This window comes from Calypte anna, chromosome 2 (assembly GCF_003957555.1).
Source record: "Calypte anna isolate BGI_N300 chromosome 2, bCalAnn1_v1.p, whole genome shotgun sequence".
NCBI lineage: Eukaryota > Metazoa > Chordata > Aves > Apodiformes > Trochilidae > Calypte > Calypte anna.
This window is the reverse complement of record NC_044245.1, coordinates 1,422,202-1,439,958: the sequence shown is the minus strand read 5'-3', so window position 1 is coordinate 1,439,958 and position 17,757 is coordinate 1,422,202. Positions and strand designations below refer to the sequence as shown.

Sequence of the window (17,757 nt, the reverse complement as noted above, 5' to 3'; positions counted from 1 at the left end):
TGTCACAACCTCATTTGGTGAGCTCAGCCCCTCCAACTTCAGCTGCCCCTGCAAGAGCTGCTGACCTGAAGCTGATCTTTGTCTTGCACCTTGCAGGATGTGGCAATAAACAGATTATACTTGAGGGGGGGGAAGCTCAGCCAGCAGAATACCTGCTGGGTCAGACAGCTTTGGTGTCTCATGTCATCATCCTCCTGTGACATCAACCCTTCCTGACAGCATCCAGGTGATGCTTGAGTTGCTGGAGTCTTCTGTGAGGCTTCTCTGATTTTCATGTGTTTTTCCCTTTGCCCAGCTAAGTAAAAAGGGAATTTCTCTGTCCCTTCTCCCTGTCTCCCTTCCAGCATCCCTGGTTGAAAGCATCTCAGCAGCACTGGAATTCCTCTCCCATCTCCCTTCTTCTCTCCTGGCTCTGTGCATCCTTCCATGAGCTGCTTCAACTCACTGAGCTTGCACGAAACTAACCCAAAGTGGAAAAAGTAAAAAAAGAAAATAAAATGTAGGAGAAGGTTTGTAGCTGGGTCAGTGAATAGCACAACAAAAGCTTGGATGGATCCCCAAGACACACGTTGGGTCCCAGAGGTGGGGACAAGAAGGGATGAGCTACCAGCAGTGCTGCAGGTTTGTTCTGGCACTGGGGTTCTACAGTCATATTAAATTGATATAAAGCCCCCAAATCCTCCCTTTGACAGCCTCAGACCCCATCCCTGTTGTACCTCCTGCTCCTTGGCACCAAATGAGTGATTTGCACTTTGGCCACAACAACCCCATGCAGCACTACAGGCTGGGGACAGAGTGGCTGGAGAGCAGCCAGGCAGAAAGGGACCTGGGAGTCTGGATTGCCAGGAAGCTGAAGAGGAGCCAGCAGTGTGCCCAGGTGGCCAAGAAGGCCAATGGCATCCTGGGCTGGCTCAGGAACAGCGTGGCCAGCAGGTCCAGGGAAGGGATTCTGCCCCTGTGCTCAGCTCTGGTGAGGCCACAGCTTGAGTCCTGTGTCCAGTTCTGGGCCCCTCAGCTCAGGAAGGAGATTGAGGTGCTGGAGCAGGTCCAGAGAAGAGCAAGGAGGCTGTGAAGGGATCCAGCAGAATTCCTGTGAGGAGGGGCTGAGGGAGCCGGGGGTGTTGAGGCTGGAGAAGAGGAGGCTCAGGGGAGACCTCATCACTCTCTCCAACTCCCTGAAAGGAGGTTGGAGCCAGGGGGGGGTTGGGCTCTTTTCCCAGGCAACTCTCAGCAAGACAAGAGGGCACAAAGGGTCTCAAGTTGTGCCAGGGGAGGTTTAGGTTGGAGATGAGAAAGAATTTCTTTCTGGAGAGGGTGATCAGGCATTGGAATGGGCTGCCCAGGGAAGTAGTGGATTCTCCGTGTCTGGAGATCTTTCCAAAGAGCCTGGATGTGGCACTGAGTGCCATGGGCTGGGAACCACGGGGGGAGTGGATCAAGGGTTGGACTTGATGATCTCTGAGGTCCCTTCCAACCCAGCCAATTCTATGATTCTGTGATTCTTTGTGAGCCACGAGGCTCAACATGAGCTCCGTGCTACCTCTGAACACCATCTGAGCAATAGCCCACTTCTTGGCAGAGTTTTTTATCTGAGCAAATGAGTCTTGCAGAGAGTACCAAGTGATGGGGTAGGATAAGAGGTCAGGGGTACTGGATATGCCTCTACCTTTGGGGTTTTTGGGGGGGAAAAAATGAATTTAGGTTTGTAGACATGAACTGTGTTGTGCCACTTGGCAACCTGTAGGATGTGTCCCTGTCCATGGCAGGGCTGGGGGGGTGAAATCAGATGATTTTTAAGTTCCTTTCCAACTCCAACCATTCCATGAACCTCTGATTCTATGATTTAGAAATAGAGGCATAAAAGGAGACTTCCAAAACTCAGAAGTTGCCTGGATGAGCTGAAACACAAACCAGTTGCTACCTGCTCACTTCTTTTCTACTCCGTTGCTTGCAGGGGCAGTGAAATGGTCAAGGCAAAGCATTGCCCATAAATCCAGACATGAACTGTGCTGTGCCACTTGACTTCAGGAACCAAAGAGAGGGCCCAGGCATTGTATTTACACTGGAAAGGGTAGGTTTAGATTAGAAATTACAAATAAATCATTCACTGTGAGGGTGGTGAGACCCTGGCACAGGTTGTCCAGAGAAACTGTGGCTGCTCCATCCCTGGAAGTGTTGGATGGGACTTGGAGCACCCTGGTCTAGAGGAAAGTGTCCCTGTCCCTGGGAGGGGTGAAACCAGATGATGTTTAAGTTCCCTTCCAACCCCAACCATTCCATGAAGCTCTGATTTTATGATTTAGAACTAGAGGCATAAAAGGAGACTTCCAAAACTCAGAAGTTGCCTGGACGAGCTGAAACACAAACCAGTTGGTACCTGCTCACTTCTTTTCTGCTCCGTTGCTTGCAGGGGCAGTGAAATGGTCAAGGCAAAGCATTGCCCATATATCCAAGTTGAGGAAGGTGTTGAGTCAGGCAGGACAAAGCAACACAACCCATCCTCTGACCCCAGCCAAAGTGCAGACCCTCTGACCCTCTCAGACCCTCTGAGAGTCTCTGACCCTCCCAAAGTGCAGAACAAATGACCCTTCCAAGTCCAAAGGTGGCTTTGACTCTTCCTACCGTAACAACCTGGAGGAGCAGCCAAGGGCAGCTCATTGGAAGCAGAAATGGCCTCTTGGAAAAAACAAAACAAAACAAAACAACCTTCTGCTACATCAGTGTCTGGGGCAGCAAGGGCTGGAGCCAGGAGTTGCTGTCTCAGCACCTAAGGCAGGCTGGTTATCTCGTTTTTCACATGGCTGCCTCCTTGCTAATCAGGGTTTCTTGATGTTATCTTTGCTTCAGCCTCCCTTCCCCTCTCCCCAAGCATTTCAGAGTTTTATCTGCTGCTTGGTCTTGCCACACTGAGAGCAAGAAGAAAACTCTTGCAGCTGTAACAGCCAGGTTTGAAAGTCACTGAATGTCCTTACAAAACCTTCTCTCCCCGAATCTTGTCTTGGGACTTAATTTTTTTTTTTTTCTTAGCAGAGTTAAATGTTTAAACAGAAAAGTCTCTGAGATGCAGATCCTGGCTCATATTTGCTGGGGATTAAGGGCTGAGGCACTTTGTAAGGAGCAGCAGGTGGTAGGGAACTATCATCCCTTGCACAGAGAGAAAAGGACAGAGAGTTGATCAATTTGTCCAGGGAGGGACTTTTGACAAGGACCTGGAGTGACAGAATAAGGGGAAATGGCTTTAAACTGGAAGAGGGGAGATTTAGGCTGGACACGAGGAAGAAATTCCTTAATTTGAGGGTGCTGAGCCCCTGGGTGCCCAGGTTGCCCAAGGAAGCTGTGGCTGCCCCATCCCTGGCAATGTTGAAGGTTGGATGGGGCTTGGAGCCCCCTGGGCTAGGGGAAGGGTCCCTGACCATGCAAGGGGGGTACTGGGTCACTTTGAGGTCCCTTCCAACCCAAAGCTCTCTGGGATTCTGGGATTCCTCTCCCAGGGATGGTGCAGGAGGGTTTGGGAATGTTCCTTCAAACCTTCCCCTCCTTTCCCAGGTCCTGGGAGGTTGAGGTGGGACAGCCAAGGGTGAGATCCATCTGACCAGGTGTAGCTGCACACACCCAGAGCAAGGTTTGGGTGCAATCCAAGCAGAACCAGGGTTCTGACACAGGGGGGTACGGAGAGGACAAGGGAAATGGGCTAAAACTTGGAGAGAAAGGGGAGATTGAGGTTGGAGATGGGGAAGGAATTCTTGAATTTGAGGGTGCTGAGCCCCTGGGTGCCCAGGTTGCCCAAGGAAGCTGTGGCTGCCCCATCCCTGGCAGTGTTGAAGGTTGGATGGGGCTTGGAGCCCCCTGGGCTGGGGGAGGGGTCCCTGACCATGGCAGGGGGCTTGGAACTGGATAATATTTAAGATTATTTCCATCCCAAAGTGTTCTGTGATTCCATGATTCACTCCCAACACATTGCCTACCATCAGTGGTGTTTCTCCATCAGGCTTTCACCACCACAATGAAGCATGTTTGTTGGGGGTTGGTGGGGGGTTTTTTGTTTTGTTTTGGGGTTTTTGTTTGTTTGTTTTGGCTTTTGATTTTTTGTTTGTTTCATTCCTGGGATCTGATTTTCCCTGCGATTTGCCTTCACCTCATCAGAGAAACCACAAAGCTCAAGGGCCCCAGAGCTTTCTGCTGGCCTTGGATCAGTGATGCTCCTGGGGAACTCATCAGGGCCAAGAAAGTCTCATCTGATGCCAATCAGAATCACTGCAGGGAAACAAGGGGAGAGCTGGGAGGTCAACTGGAGAAACCCAACTGGCACATGCTGGTCCCAGTCTCCTGGCCCTGGGTTGCATTTAGACTGGGAAGGGGAAAAAATTCTGCAAATTGAGAGATCTGGGTGGGATGACAAAGCCCCCCAGTTTCCAGATGCTTCTCCAACCCCCTGTTCAGCCATGCTTCAGTAGCTGCTTTTGTGGCTGGCTGCCTTGTGCAAGGAATTCCTTCTTGAAAGCATTAAAACAAGAGCAATTTGAGGAGGGATGGGGAGGGAGCTGAGAGGGGGGGTAAAGGGGGGGCGTCGCTCAAGTTTCTGGCTCTGGTGGTGGTGGGGAAGGAGGATAAACATCAGGCTGGAGTTTTCAAACCACAGGACAGGGCTGAGTTCAGCTGTGGATTTTGGGTCCCTTCTCAAAGGATGCCAAATGGTGAGGCCTGAATCTATCTCTGAGGTGTAAGCAAATTTAGCATCAGGGGTTGAAGCACACAGTGCAGTCAAGAGTTGTTGTTTTTTGGGGTTTTTTTTTCTTCTCTCCTACCCAAATTTTTAGACTTGACCATTTTAGACTTGACTTTTACCCTTGCAACCCTTGGTGTCACTGATGCTGTCCCTGTGCCTGACAAACTGAGCTTGGAGTGCCTCCTGCACCTATTTCTGTAGGGCTGGGAGGGGGAAATCAGGCAATCATGCAAAAATCACAGCTACTGTGTGCTCATCATTTACCCTGTCAGCAGCAAAAGCTGAGTCAGGTTTGTGGAGGAGCAGGGGGATGGGAGAGTGTTCCCTCCAGCTGATGAGAATGGAACAGAGTCAGCCCTTGTTTGGCACCTGGGTAAGGATCCAGCCTTGGTTCTGTGCCAACACAAAGAGCATCTTGGTCAGGGTCAATGTGCTTGGCTGACCTGACTCAGCACCTCCTGGGGTGAGCAGGGCTCCCAGTTACCCAGCTTAGCAGAACCAAGTCCAAACCAAAGGCTGAACTGGGTACCATGCCACGAGGTGGGTGGAAGAGGAGCCTGAGGTGGAGTAGGAGCAGAGAATCCAGGTGGATCCCTGGTGGTCCAGGGGTATCCCATCCATCCTTGCCAGTTGTCCTGGTTCTGCTGCCATGGAGGGGAATCAGTGGAGCCAAATCTGCTGCATTACAACCACCAGCATTGTGACTGGGAGCACCCATGGGTGAGGGGCCCTGGGCTTTGCATAGGGGGGGAGATGCAAATCCTGTCTCAGTCTGGTGCCCAGCTCTCTTCTCTGACAACATCAACCTTCATAATCAACACTTAATCCTCCAGAAAATCCACGTGTATGTTGGCTCAGTGGTGGGGCAGTAGCTTTCCCTTTTTTTCTGGATTTCCTTATTCATCCCTTTCACCTTTGCCTCTCGATAGCATCCTTGTTCCTTACTCTGCTGCTGGTCCTAAGCCCCCAGCTTTCAAAGCAGGCATCTAAAATGAGGTGAAAAAAGCAGGAGAATATGGAAATATTCCATTGGGAAGTAACTTTTTAGGGTTCAGAGTTAACACCCTGGAGAAAGTAGCCCAGGCAAAAAAGATCTGTAGTTCATGCTTCCAAAAGTGTCAGGTTGGGAAGCCAGAGTGTCCCAAAAAGCCTTCAGGACAATGTAAACCAGAATGGAGTGGGAAAAGAAGGCTGTTTGACCCCTAGACCCCCAGCACTGTGTGTCTTCTTCTTGGCACACAAAGAGGATGCTTCTGGGGAAGACAGATCATGAGATGAAAGAAAATAAGAACATTTTGGGGATGGGCAAGACTCTAGCTTAAAGTCTTGGGTTGGCATTCGAAGCCTGGAAGAGGGCAGCATCCAGGGAGAGGACATGTCCTGTCCCAAGTCCCCTTTGCTGGGCCAAGAGGCTCTTTTTGAACTGTCCAAGGGGGAGGGAACACTGAGGACCAGGGATGCTCCTCCAGTCCAGGGAGAAGGATGGACAAGAGAAGACAGATCAGCCTTTGGCACTGCTTAAAAAAGCTCCCAGCTGACAGGGCTTGGCCTTTACCAATAAGAAAAAAAAGTAGATAGGTCAGAGATGAAGTGTTGTCCTGAAATTCCTGCTGGTTTTCTGCCAGCATGCTCCCTGGCATTGCTGTAGCTCTTCCCAGCCTGCATCATCCCAAATAATCCTTGGGCACGATGCCATGGGCTGTAGGAGGTGCTTTGGGTGATGCCACTTTGGGGAAAAAAATATATATAAACCTATGGATATGGGCATGGTCAAAGGGGAGAGTGGAAAGGATGCAGGTGATTTATTTTCTCATGCAGGATGAGCTTGTGGTCCCATGAGAGGGATCCCACACTACAGCAGGACCTGTCCCATGGGTGCTTGGCTCAAACCCTGCTACCATCACATTTGGGGCATCAACAGCCCCAAAACAAGGACTCCCACCATCACCCAGGACCCCAGGACAGGTAGTGGGGTGGATGCTTCCATCCCCAGAGAAATCCCAGAATGTTTTAGGTTGGAAGAGACATCCAAGATCCTCCAGTCCAACCTTCTGCCAACACCACAAGCTAACTACTCCCTCCATGGATGCCCTATTGCCAAGTTCTCCAGAGTTGATGTGGGTCATAGCCTGGATTTTTCACTCTGAGGACCATTTTAACTCCTTTCTTCTCCATCTTCCACCAAGACATTCTCAGTTTTTCTCTTCTCTGTGTCTTCACCCCATGGTCTCCTCAGCTCCAGGGTAGCAGCACAGCAAACCCTCTGGTGTCTCCCCTCCATGCTGAGCAAAGAAAAAAAAAAATTAAAATAAACGAGGAGACTAGGGAGATGCCAGAGCTGAGTGGTTGGAGCAGGGACTGAACGTCATCATGCTCCAGATCTGCCTGGACAGCACTGAGAGCTTAATGTGCTGAAATGACAGAGGTGGCCTTGTTGTACCAGCACCCTGACCATGCACAGCTCCAGGCCACTGCTGGCAGCTCCTGCTGCTGGGGTGGTTTTTTTTGGAATGGATCTTTTTCCCCCCTTTCCCTGAGAAAAAGGATTGGATCCCTGCAGGGAGGACTGGGGAGAGAACAGGGAGTGCTTGGGGGGTGGTGGTCCCACCTCATCCATTGATGGTGCAGACCTTGTGGGGTTGTGAATTGGGATATTAAGCAGTGTTCTGGGGCTTGGGATAGGGTCAGATACCTGTGGTTTGAGGTCTTTGCTGGCAGGGTTCAGCATCACTGGAGTTGTAATAGCAATCCTGAAAGAGAGGAGCTGCGAGGTTCCAGGAGGGATGGAGCTGGGAGGGACAGGGGAAGGGGCTGCTGAGGGGGGAAAGAAAGGAAAAGAGAAGGGAAGAGGAGGTTTAAAAAAATAACTAAATTGAAAGAATGAAGGAAAGAAACCTTCTGGGTGGGTTTCCTGGCTGTTCTGCCTGCAGGGATACAGGAGGAGAAATCTGACTGCTTTCTAACCTGCTTGCTGAGCCACTGCTTTGCCTCTTGCATCCTCTGGGCAGGGAGTTTGCAGCTCAATACTTTCCACCACCACTGGCAAAAAAAAAAAACAAAAAACGTGGGGATGTGAGAGCATGAAAATTTATTACATCAACCAGGCAAGAGAATGATGGAATCATAGAATGAGAGAGATTGCAAAAGCAGAGCCACCCAAATGCTCAGAGGGCTGAGCACCCCCCTGGGAAGCCAGGCTGAAGGATTGGGGTTGTTCAGCCTGGAGAAGAGGAGGCTCCCAGGAGACTTTTTTGTGGCCTTCCAGCATCTGAAGGGGTTCTACAGAAAGCTGGTGAGGGATTTTTTCAGATTTCAGGCACTGACATTCTTCTCCTCTTCCCTTCCCTTCCCTTCCCTTCCCTTCCCTTCCCTTCCCTTCCCTTCCCTTCCCTTCCCTTCCCTTCCCTTCCCTTCCCTTCCCTTCCCTTCCCTTCCCTTCCCTTCCCTTCCCTTCCCTTTTGCCTTGCTTTTCTTTGCCTTTCCTTGCCTTGCCTTCCCTTCCCTTCCCTTCCCTTCCCTTCCCTTCCCTTCCCTTCCCTTCCCTTCCCTTCCCTTCCCTTCCCTTCCCTTCCCTTCCTCCTTTTTTCTCTTTTTTTCTTTTCCTGCTCTTTACCTGTTTCTGTACTCTTATTTTTGTAACCTTTTAAGCACAGTGGGCTTTGGGCCACCCTCTCTGGTTTTTTACAACAATAACGTTGTGTTTGTGGAGTTGTGGTTAAGGGCATCAGCAGGATGTTCTCAGAGGCTTCCTGGTTTCTCTGAAGCCTGTCTGCTCTGAATTTATTTTGACAGGGGATGCCAACAACTGACCTTGTCAAGTCTTTTCCCCTCTGCCTTGTAGGAAAAAAACCCAACAAAACCTTTTTTTTTGCAGTATGGTGGACATCTCTTTTCCACTTAAAGAAAGCAGCTTGGACAGGAGCACCCTGTGCTGGGTTAGGAACTGGCTGGAGGGCCGGGCCCAGAGAGTGGTGCTGAACGGGGCTGCATCAAAATGGCGGCTGTGGTGTCCCCCAGGGATCAGTGTTGGGCCCAGTTCTGTTCAATATCTTCATTGATGATTTAGATGAGGGGATTGAGTCCATCATCAGCAAATTCACAGATGACACCAAGCTGGGGGAGTGTGGATCAGCTGGAAGGCAGGAGGGCTCTGCAGAGGGACCTGGACAGACTGGAGAGTTGGGCTGATCCCAAGGGGATGAGGTTCAACACGGCCAAGTGCCGGGTCCTGCACTTTGGCCACAACAACCCCATGGGGAGCTCCAGGCTGGGCACAGAGTGGCAGAAAGGGACCTGGGAGTCTGGATTGCCAGGAAGCTGAACATGAGCCAGCAGTGTGCCCAGGTGGCCAAGAAGGCCAATGGCATCCTGGGCTGGCTCAGGAACAGCGTGGCCAGCAGGTCCAGGGAAGGGATTCTGCCCCTGTGCTCAGCTCTGGGGAGGCCACACCTTGAGTCCTGTGTTCAGTTCTGGGCCCCTCAGCCCCTCAGGAAGGAGATTGAGGTGCTGGAGCAGGTCCAGAGAAGAGCAAGGAGGCTGTGAAGGGATCCAGCAGAATTGCTGTGAGGAAGGGCTGAGGGAGCTGGGGGTGTTGAGGCTGGAGAAGAGGAGGCTCAGGGGAGACCTCATCACTCTCTGCAACTCCCTGAAAGGAGGTTGGAGCCAGGGGGGGGTTGGGCTCTTTTCCCAGGCAACTCTCAGCAAGACAAGAGGGCAGGGTCTCAAGTTGTGCCAGGGGAGGTTTAGGTTGGAGATTAGAAAGAATTTCTTTCTGGAGAGGGTGATCAGGCATTGGAATGGGCTGCCCAGGGAAGTAGTGGATTCTCCGTGTCTGGAGATCTTTCCAAAGAGCCTGGATGTGGCACTGAGTGCCATGGGCTGGGAACCACGGGGGGAGTGGATCAAGGGTTGGACTTGATGATCTCTGAGGTCCCTTCCAACCCAGCCAATTCTATGATTCTATGAAAGAAGGTTGCAGGTAGAAGGCAGAGTTGCTGCCTTAGCCACCCATTTGAATAATCACAGGTGGAAAATATTCCTAAAATTATGCCAATTGCTGTAAAAAACCATGAGCTTTTAAAACAAAAATACTTTGTCTCCTCATTTTGGCACTCTGGAGTTAATCATCTCCAGCTTCTTTTTTTGCTGCCATGGCAGATACACACTTTTTTTTATTTTAAATATGTGTTTTGTGGTCTTCAACACACGACTCCAGAACGTGAGACTTGAAGAAAACCAGATCTTAAAGATAAAACAGGGAGAATTCACAGTTCTGATGCACAGTTGGTTAGCCATGGTCTTAAAGAGCAGAGGAAAATGAGTAAGAAAAATAATAATAATTTTTTTTTTTCCTGATTTATCCAGCAAGTCATCCTCTGGAAGGGGCTGACAAAGTAGATTTCAAAAGAGTTTGTGGAGTTACTGATCATAAAAATGATTTTTCACATTCAGTGTGTGGTAGAGGACAATGCCAGGGCAAATTAAAAAAAAAACAAATAAACAATAATTTTTTAATCTTCTGGGGATTCATTTCCTTTGCTCTGTTTGCATATGAACAGGTTTTCTCCTGCAAATGCCTCAAAAGAAAATTGGTTTCATTTGTCCAGTGCTTTGGGGATGGTTTGGTCTTTTGTGGTGTTCAGAGTTAGGAGATCTTGATGCTGAGGGTTAAATATTTAGGTGTGGGAAAGGCAGCTTTGGAAAAACCAAAAACCTTCATTTTGTGCAGGAATTTAAAACAATAGAAAATAAAATAATATCTTTAGTGTGTCTAAAAGAGACAATCAAGGTAAGAACCCCAGAGATAAAATTGATCTCTGGAAATTCAGAGATTTCTTGAGACAAACTGTGGCTGCCCCATCCCTGGCAGTGCTGAAGGTTGGATGGGGCTTGGAAAAACCTGGGATGGTGGAGGGGTCTCTGGCCATGGCAGGAGTGGCACTGAGGGGGATTTAAGGTCCCTTCCAACCTTCCAATATCTGAAGGGGCTCCAAGAAAGCTGGGGGAGGGCTTTGGACACAGGGGGGTAGGGAGAGGACAAGGGAAATGGGCTAAAACTTGGAGAGAAAGGGGAGATTGAGGTTGGAGATGGGGAAGGAATTCTTGGATTTGAGGGTGGTGAGGCCCTGGTTGCCCAGGTTGCCCAAGGAAGCTGTGGCTGCCCCATCCCTGGCAGTGTTGAAGGTTGGATGGGGCTTGGAGCCCCCTGGGCTGGGGGAAGGGTCCCTGACCATGGCAGGGGGGGCACTGGGTCAGCTTTAAGGTCTCTCCCAACCCAAACCAAATCTGAGGATCCTCACAAGGTCCCTGGATGAGCTTTAGGGTCCCTTCCAACCCAAACCTCTCTGGGATTCTGGGATTCCTCTCCCAGCCATGGTGCAGGAGGGTTTGGGAATGGTCCTTCAAACCTTCCCCTCCTTTCCCAGGTCCTGGGAAGTTGAGGTGGGACAGCCAAGGGTGAGATCCATCTGACCAGGTGTAGCTGCACACACCCAGAGCAAGGTTTGGGTGCAATCCAAGCAGAACCAGGGTTCTGACACAGGGGGGTAGGGAGAGGACAAGGGGCAAGTGTTTAAAACCTGGAGATGGGAGACAGAAGCTAGAGATGGGGGAGAAAGTCTTGAATTTGAGGGTGCTGAGCCCCTGGTTGCCCAGGTTGCCCAAGGAAGCTGTGGCTGCCCCATCCCTGACAGTGTTGAAGGTTGGATGGGGCTTGGAGCCCCCTGGGCTGGGGGAGGGGTCCCTGACCATGGCAGGGGTGCCACTGGATGAGCTTTAAGGTCCCTTCCAACCCAAACCATTCCATAATCCCTGATTTTGTGATATCAAGAAGCTCCGTGGGCATCTCTCAGGGGGTGACTGAGGAAGCTGCTTTCATTGCAAGTGCTCCTGTTTCCTCTGGCTGTGTTTGGGCTGGAAGTTTGTAGAGGCAGAGACTGCTTGATGCTCTGCTCCAGTTTCATCCTTCTTTCTCTTGGCCATCCTGGCCAGGAGATTCCTGTTGACTCCTGGTAGATGTCATGGTTCCTACCTGAGCTTTGCTGTCCAGGGACAAATCACCCAGCACAACACTGAGCCTGGAAAGAGGTTGAGTTCATCCTGCTAGGCAGTGAGGTTTGATTCATTTTCCTTGATGGATTCATCTGGAGGCCACCAAGGTGTCCAAGATGTCAGCAGACATTTGGCACAGGAGCAGCAGGGAGCCAAGGAGCAGGAGCTGGCAGCCAAGGGAGCATCAGTTTGCTCTTGACCCCTTCTTTCTTGCCACTGAAAGCAGGAATCCTCTGGCAAAGCAAGGTTTGGGATTTTCCTCTCTGTGGTCAGTGGAGAAAATGCAGATACCTGAGGGGGGGTGGATCAGTTGCAGAGTCTGCCTCTCTCTGCAGCTAGAGAGATTTACTCTAGGATAGCTCAGGTATCTCTGGTGGGGTTTGGTCTATGGGATTTTCCCTCTACTCTGCTCTCTTGAGACCCCACCTGGAGTTCTGCATCTAGTTCTGGAGCCCCTGTTCCAAGAAAGCCCTGGAGGTGCTGGAGAAGTGTCCAGAGAAGGGCCAGGAGGATGCTCAGAGGGCTGGAGCAGATCTCAGACAGACTGAGAGAGTTGGGGTTGTTCAGTCTGGAGAGGAGAAGGCTCCAAGGAGACCTTAGTGTGGCCTTCCAGGATCTGAAGGGGCTACAGGAAAGCTGGGGAGGGACTTTTTAGGATATCAGGGAGGGATAGGACATGGGGGAATGGATCCAAACTAGGGGAGGGGAGATTTAGATTGGATGTCAGGAAGAAGTTCTTCCCCATGAGGGTGGTGAGAGCCTGGCACAGGTTGCCCAGAGAGGTGGTGGAAGCCCCATCCATCCCTGGAAGATTTTAAGGTCAGGATGGAGAGGGCTCTGAGCAACCTGATCTGTGGGAGGTGTCCCTGGTCATGGCAGGAGGGTTGGACCTGGATGATCTTAAAGCTCCCTTCCAACCCTGAAAATTCTATGATTCTATTATTATACTGCAGTAATTTGGGGATTGTTTCAGTTCCTGCTAAGAACCTGCAGTTGCTCTAATACTGCAAGATCTTTTTACCAACCTAAACCCCTTCAAGACTGCAACAAGGCTGAGAATTTTCCTCCTGCCTTTCTGTCCAGAATTTTGGGCTCCAATGGTGTGTTTTAAATGAAATTTTTAAAAATCCTTTTTTTGGGAAAGAAACTAAAAACTGAAAAGCCAGAAACCAGCCATTTATCTGTTTGTAAATGAACCCACTCGTTTCAAAGACCAGAAAGAAAATATCCACTTGAGTGATGAAAACATCACTTCTGGGAAAATCATGGCCAGCCCCTGTCCCTGCCATCTCTTTGCATTTTCATATAATGCTGAAGAGTGGCTGGTACAGTAAAACCACAGCCTAATCCATAGCTTTCCATGATCTTCAGAAACATCTGGAAGCAGAATCAGAACCTGCTCCTTCATATCTCCCTGGTCTTAATTCTGGAGTCTCCATCTTCATTGGTGTTGATGGACACCCCTGAAGGGTTTGTGAAGTGGATAAAATTCTCAAAGTCTATCAAAAAGTCTATCATGGATAGGCCTGGAGTCTGGAGACAAGGTCCACACCTCCACCAAGAAGTGGTGAAAGGCTCCCAAATGACAGAAAAAAATTAAAAGCCACTGCTCAACAGACAGTGTCCCCATTTCTGGGGACAAGTTAGCTGCCAACCTTTCCTTCAGACCACCAGGACTTGAATCCTCTGACCTTTAGTCCAAAAATTCCAGTGTTTACTCTGGTTCCGTGGAGAAACAGGGATCACTTGGCAAGACCTTGTCAGCCCCTGACTGTTGTGGTCCAGGCCATGGGACCACCAGCCCAGAGAGTGTGCTGACCTCACCTTAACCAGCCCTTCAGAAATTATTTCTTGAGGTTTTTCCTGTGGTTGGTGTGTCAGTCACAGCTCTCACCCGCTGTAAGGTGGTACCTATCTCCTGATGGTTTCTCCTCTTTTCTCATCTATAGAAAAAACCTTGACCAACAAGCTAGGTTAGATGCTTAACCTTTCCATGGCTAAGGATGGAGATGGCTCTGCACCAAAATAACCTGTGTGCTGTTTCTGGCCCTGCCAATCACCCTGGGGTGACTTTGAGAAGCCCCATCCCTTTTTTTGGTTCTTCTGTCCTTTGTCCAGCTTCCTTCTTTAGGTTTGGCTTTCAGAACATCTTAGTACCTGCTGAAATCTGAGGGGGTTGTTATCACCAAAACAACTTTACACCCCAATTTCTGGGCCCTGAGCCACAGTCCCTCAGAGGGGAGATGTGTTTCACTGCCAGCCTGCATGAAGATAAGAAGCACATCAACAGGCTCTTGATCTGTGGCCTCAAAATGTGTTTATCCCACAAATGCTGATGCGAATCTCCACGCTGGGCCTTCTGTCAGAGTCACTGACACAGATCTCTTGGCTTCAGAGTGGTGGCTGCTTCTGCTGTAGGCAAGCAGCCAGAAATAACATCTTCCTGTCCTCCCCCTTCAAAATCTATTGTGCAAATCTGGTGTCTCGTTTCACATGGGGCTTCTTTGGTTTCAGTTGCAAAGGATCCTCAGAACAGAGGGAAGAACACGAGGCAGAGATGTGCATCTCACAGACACTCTGGCTGTGCCAGCTCCTCCTCAAAGGTGTTTGGCACTAAGATGATCCCAGGGCTGAGAGAGTTGGGGGTGTTGAGGCTGGAGAAGAGAAGGCTGCAATGGGGAGACCTTAGAGCACCTTCCAGTGCCTGAAGGGGCTCCAGGAAAGCTGGGGAGGGACTTGGGACAAGGGCCTGGAGGGATGGGAGCCTGCGAGGGGGAAGGGTTTGGAGCTGGGAGAGGGGAGATTGAGAGGAGATCTTGGGCAGGGAGGGAGGGAGGGAGAAATTGTTTGGGGTGAGGGTGCTGAGCCCCTGGGTGCCCAGGTTGCCCAAGGAAGCTGTGGCTGCCCCATCCCTGGCAGTGTTGAAGGTTGGATGGGGCTTGGAGCCCCCTGGGCTGGGGGAGGGGTCCCTGACCATGGCAGGGGGGGCACTGGGTCAGCTTTAGGGTCTCTCCCAACCCAAACCTCTCTGGGATTCTGGGATTCCTCTCCCAGGGATGGTGCAGGAGGGTTTGGGAATGTTCCTTCAAACCTTCCCCTCCTTTCCCCAGGTCCAGGGAGGTTGAGGTGGGACAGCCAAGGGTGAGATCCATCTGACCAGGTGTAGCTGCACACACCCAGAGCAAGGTTTGGGTGCAATCCAAGCAGAACCAGGGTTCTGACACAGGGGGGTAGGGAGAGGACAAGGGGCAAGGGGTTAAAACTTGGAGATGGGAGACTGAAGCTAGAGATGGGGGAGAAATTGTTTGGGGTGAGGGTGCTGAGCCCCTGGGTGCCCAGGTTGCCCAAGGAAGCTGTGGCTGCCCCATCCCTGGCAGTGTTGAAGGTTGGATGGGGCTTGGAGCCCCCTGGGCTGGGGGAGGGGTCCCTGACCATGGCAGGGGGCTTGGAACTAGATATTATTTCAGGTCTCTTCCAGCCCAAACCAGTCTGGGATTTTATTTTTCTATTACACCAGTAGTGGATGATCTGGGGGGGACGTTGGGGGAAAGGGATAAATGGGTGATGCTGGGGACTGGTGTTCCCCCGTGGCTCCTTGTTTCTCTAAAAAATGGAGTCAGGCCAGAGAAGCTTTCTGCCTTCTCATTGCCTTTGCTGCAAAACAACCCAGGATGAGAGGGGGAGGGGGGGTGAAAGACTCACAGTTAATGGATTCGAGAGATCATTAGGATGGGAACTGTGCACGGCGGGTTTGTGGTTTCAGTAGCAGCTCTGAAATAAGAATCTTCCCTGTCCCCCTGCATCTGAGTGCTCCTGGATATTGTTTCAGACTCCTGGTCAGCTGAGGAGGATAAGCTGAGGTTGTGCAGGGTATCAGTTTGTTTTCTTCAGAACTGCCTCCCGCCTCTTCTTGTTTCTCATGAAAATCTCTGTGATACTTTTGGAAGATTAGGAAATGTGCCTCTGGCCACTTTTAGTTGAAAAAGCTTCCAACTGAACTCATCTGGTCTAGTCTAGTCTAAAAGATCCCTCCATCATGTTTTTTTTATGTGCCAAATGCCCTCATATCCCTGTTGCATTTTCCTTGTGGAACTCAGGTCCATAATCACAGAAGCTCAGAATGCCAGGGGTTGGGATGGACCTTGAGAGATCATCAAGTCCAACCCCCCTGCTGGTGGGATCACCCAGGGCAGGGCACACAGAACACATCCAGGGGGGTTGAATATCTCCAGAGAAGGAAACTCCACAACTTCTCTGGGTAACCTGGGCCAGGGCTCCCTCACCCTCACAATAAAGAAGTTTTTCCTTATATTTATGTGGAACCTCCTATGGTCCAGCTTACACCCATCACCCCTTGTCCTACCATTGGAAATCAATGAGAAGAGCCTGGCCCCATCCTCCTGGCACTCACCCCTTACATATTTATAAATATTAATGAGCTCACCCCTCAGTCTCCTCTTCTCCAAGCTGCAGAACCCCTCAGCCTTTCCTCAAAAGCAAAACATTCCAGTAAGACTTCATTATGGGCAGAGGTAGAGAAGGATTCAAGTATGGGCATAAAAATGGGGAGAAGGACCATTAATATCCATCATGAATCACATTTTTGGGGAGTCATCTGTGTTGTGATGCTTCAGGACATAAGCTGAACTGTTCCAAAGCAAGGCCAAGAAGTTTCCTCCACTGGAGGGCTGTTCATTTATATCACAACATTTGGTTTGCCTTCATCTGAAGCAGGTGGTGCTGGCCAGCATCAAAAGTGGGATGGTAGAATTCAAGATCAAGGGTATCACAATCCAGCCTGGTTTTGCAGCTCTTTCAGGCAGAGGTCAGAAACCTGTCAACTCCCAGGCAACGAAGTAGAGAGTTTAATATGATGTAGTCATGAGGGTTCTAAGACTCCAGCAAATTCCAGAAGTCTTAAGAGGAGAAAAATGTTTTGCTCACAGAAGAAAAATCAGAGATGAGTCCACTCCATGGACACCAAACTTGTGAGCTCATGCTGGGGGCTCTGCTTTAGATAACCCTCAGAGGATGGTTCTTCCCTAAGGAACTCTGGTTCAGTCATTCCTTCAATCTTTCCAATATCTGAAGGGGCTACGAGAAAGCTGGGGGAGGGCTTTGGACACAGGGACAGGACAAGGGAAATGGGTTAAAACTTGGAGAGGGGAGATTGAGGTTGGAGATGGGGAAGGAATTGCTTGGGGTGAGGGTGCTGAGCCCCTGGGTGCCCAGGTTGCCCAAGGAAGCAGTGGCTGCCCCATCCCTGGCAGTGTTGTAGATTGGATGGGGCTTGGAGCCCCCTGGGCTGGGGGAGGGGTCCCTGACCATGGCAGGGGTGGCACTGGGTCAGCTTTAAGGTCTCTCCCAACCCAAACCAAATCTGATGATCCTCAGAAGGTCCCTGGATGAGCTTTAGGGTCCCTTCCAACCCAAACCTCTCTGGGATTCTGGGATTCCTCTCCCAGGGATGGTGCAGGAGGGTTTGGGAATGTTCCTTCAAACCTTCCTCTCTTTTCCCAGGTGCTGGGAAGTTGAGGTGGGACAGCCAAGGGTGAGATCCATCTGACCAGGTGTAGCTGCACACACCCAGAGCAAGGTTTGGGTGCAATCCAAGCAGAACCAGGGTTCTGACACAGGCAGGTAGGGGGAGGACAAGGAAAATAGGTTAAAACTTGAAGAGGGGAGATTGAGGTTGGAGATGGGGGAGAAATTGCTTGGGGTGAGGGTGCTGAGCCCCTGGTTGCCCAGGTTGCCCAAGGAAGCTGTGGCTGCCCCATCCCTGGCAGTGTTGAAGGTTGGATGGGGCTTGGAGCCCCCTGGGCTGGGGGAGGGGTCCCTGACCATGGCAGGGGTGGCACTGGATGATCTTTAAGGTCCCTTCCAACCCAAACCATCTGTGCTTCAATCACTGCAAGTCCTTTGTGTCCCAGCATCTTGCAGCAATGAATTTAGGAACGTGTTGCATGAGTGTCTCAAAGTTG

At 50.6% G+C, this 17,757-nt stretch overlaps 1 protein-coding gene across 1 annotated transcript in view; it reads left to right on the top strand.

Moving 5' to 3' along the window:
- The window catches only part of PTH1R (parathyroid hormone 1 receptor), a 128,013-nt gene that overhangs the window by 9,225 nt on the left and 101,031 nt on the right, over positions 1-17,757 (top strand).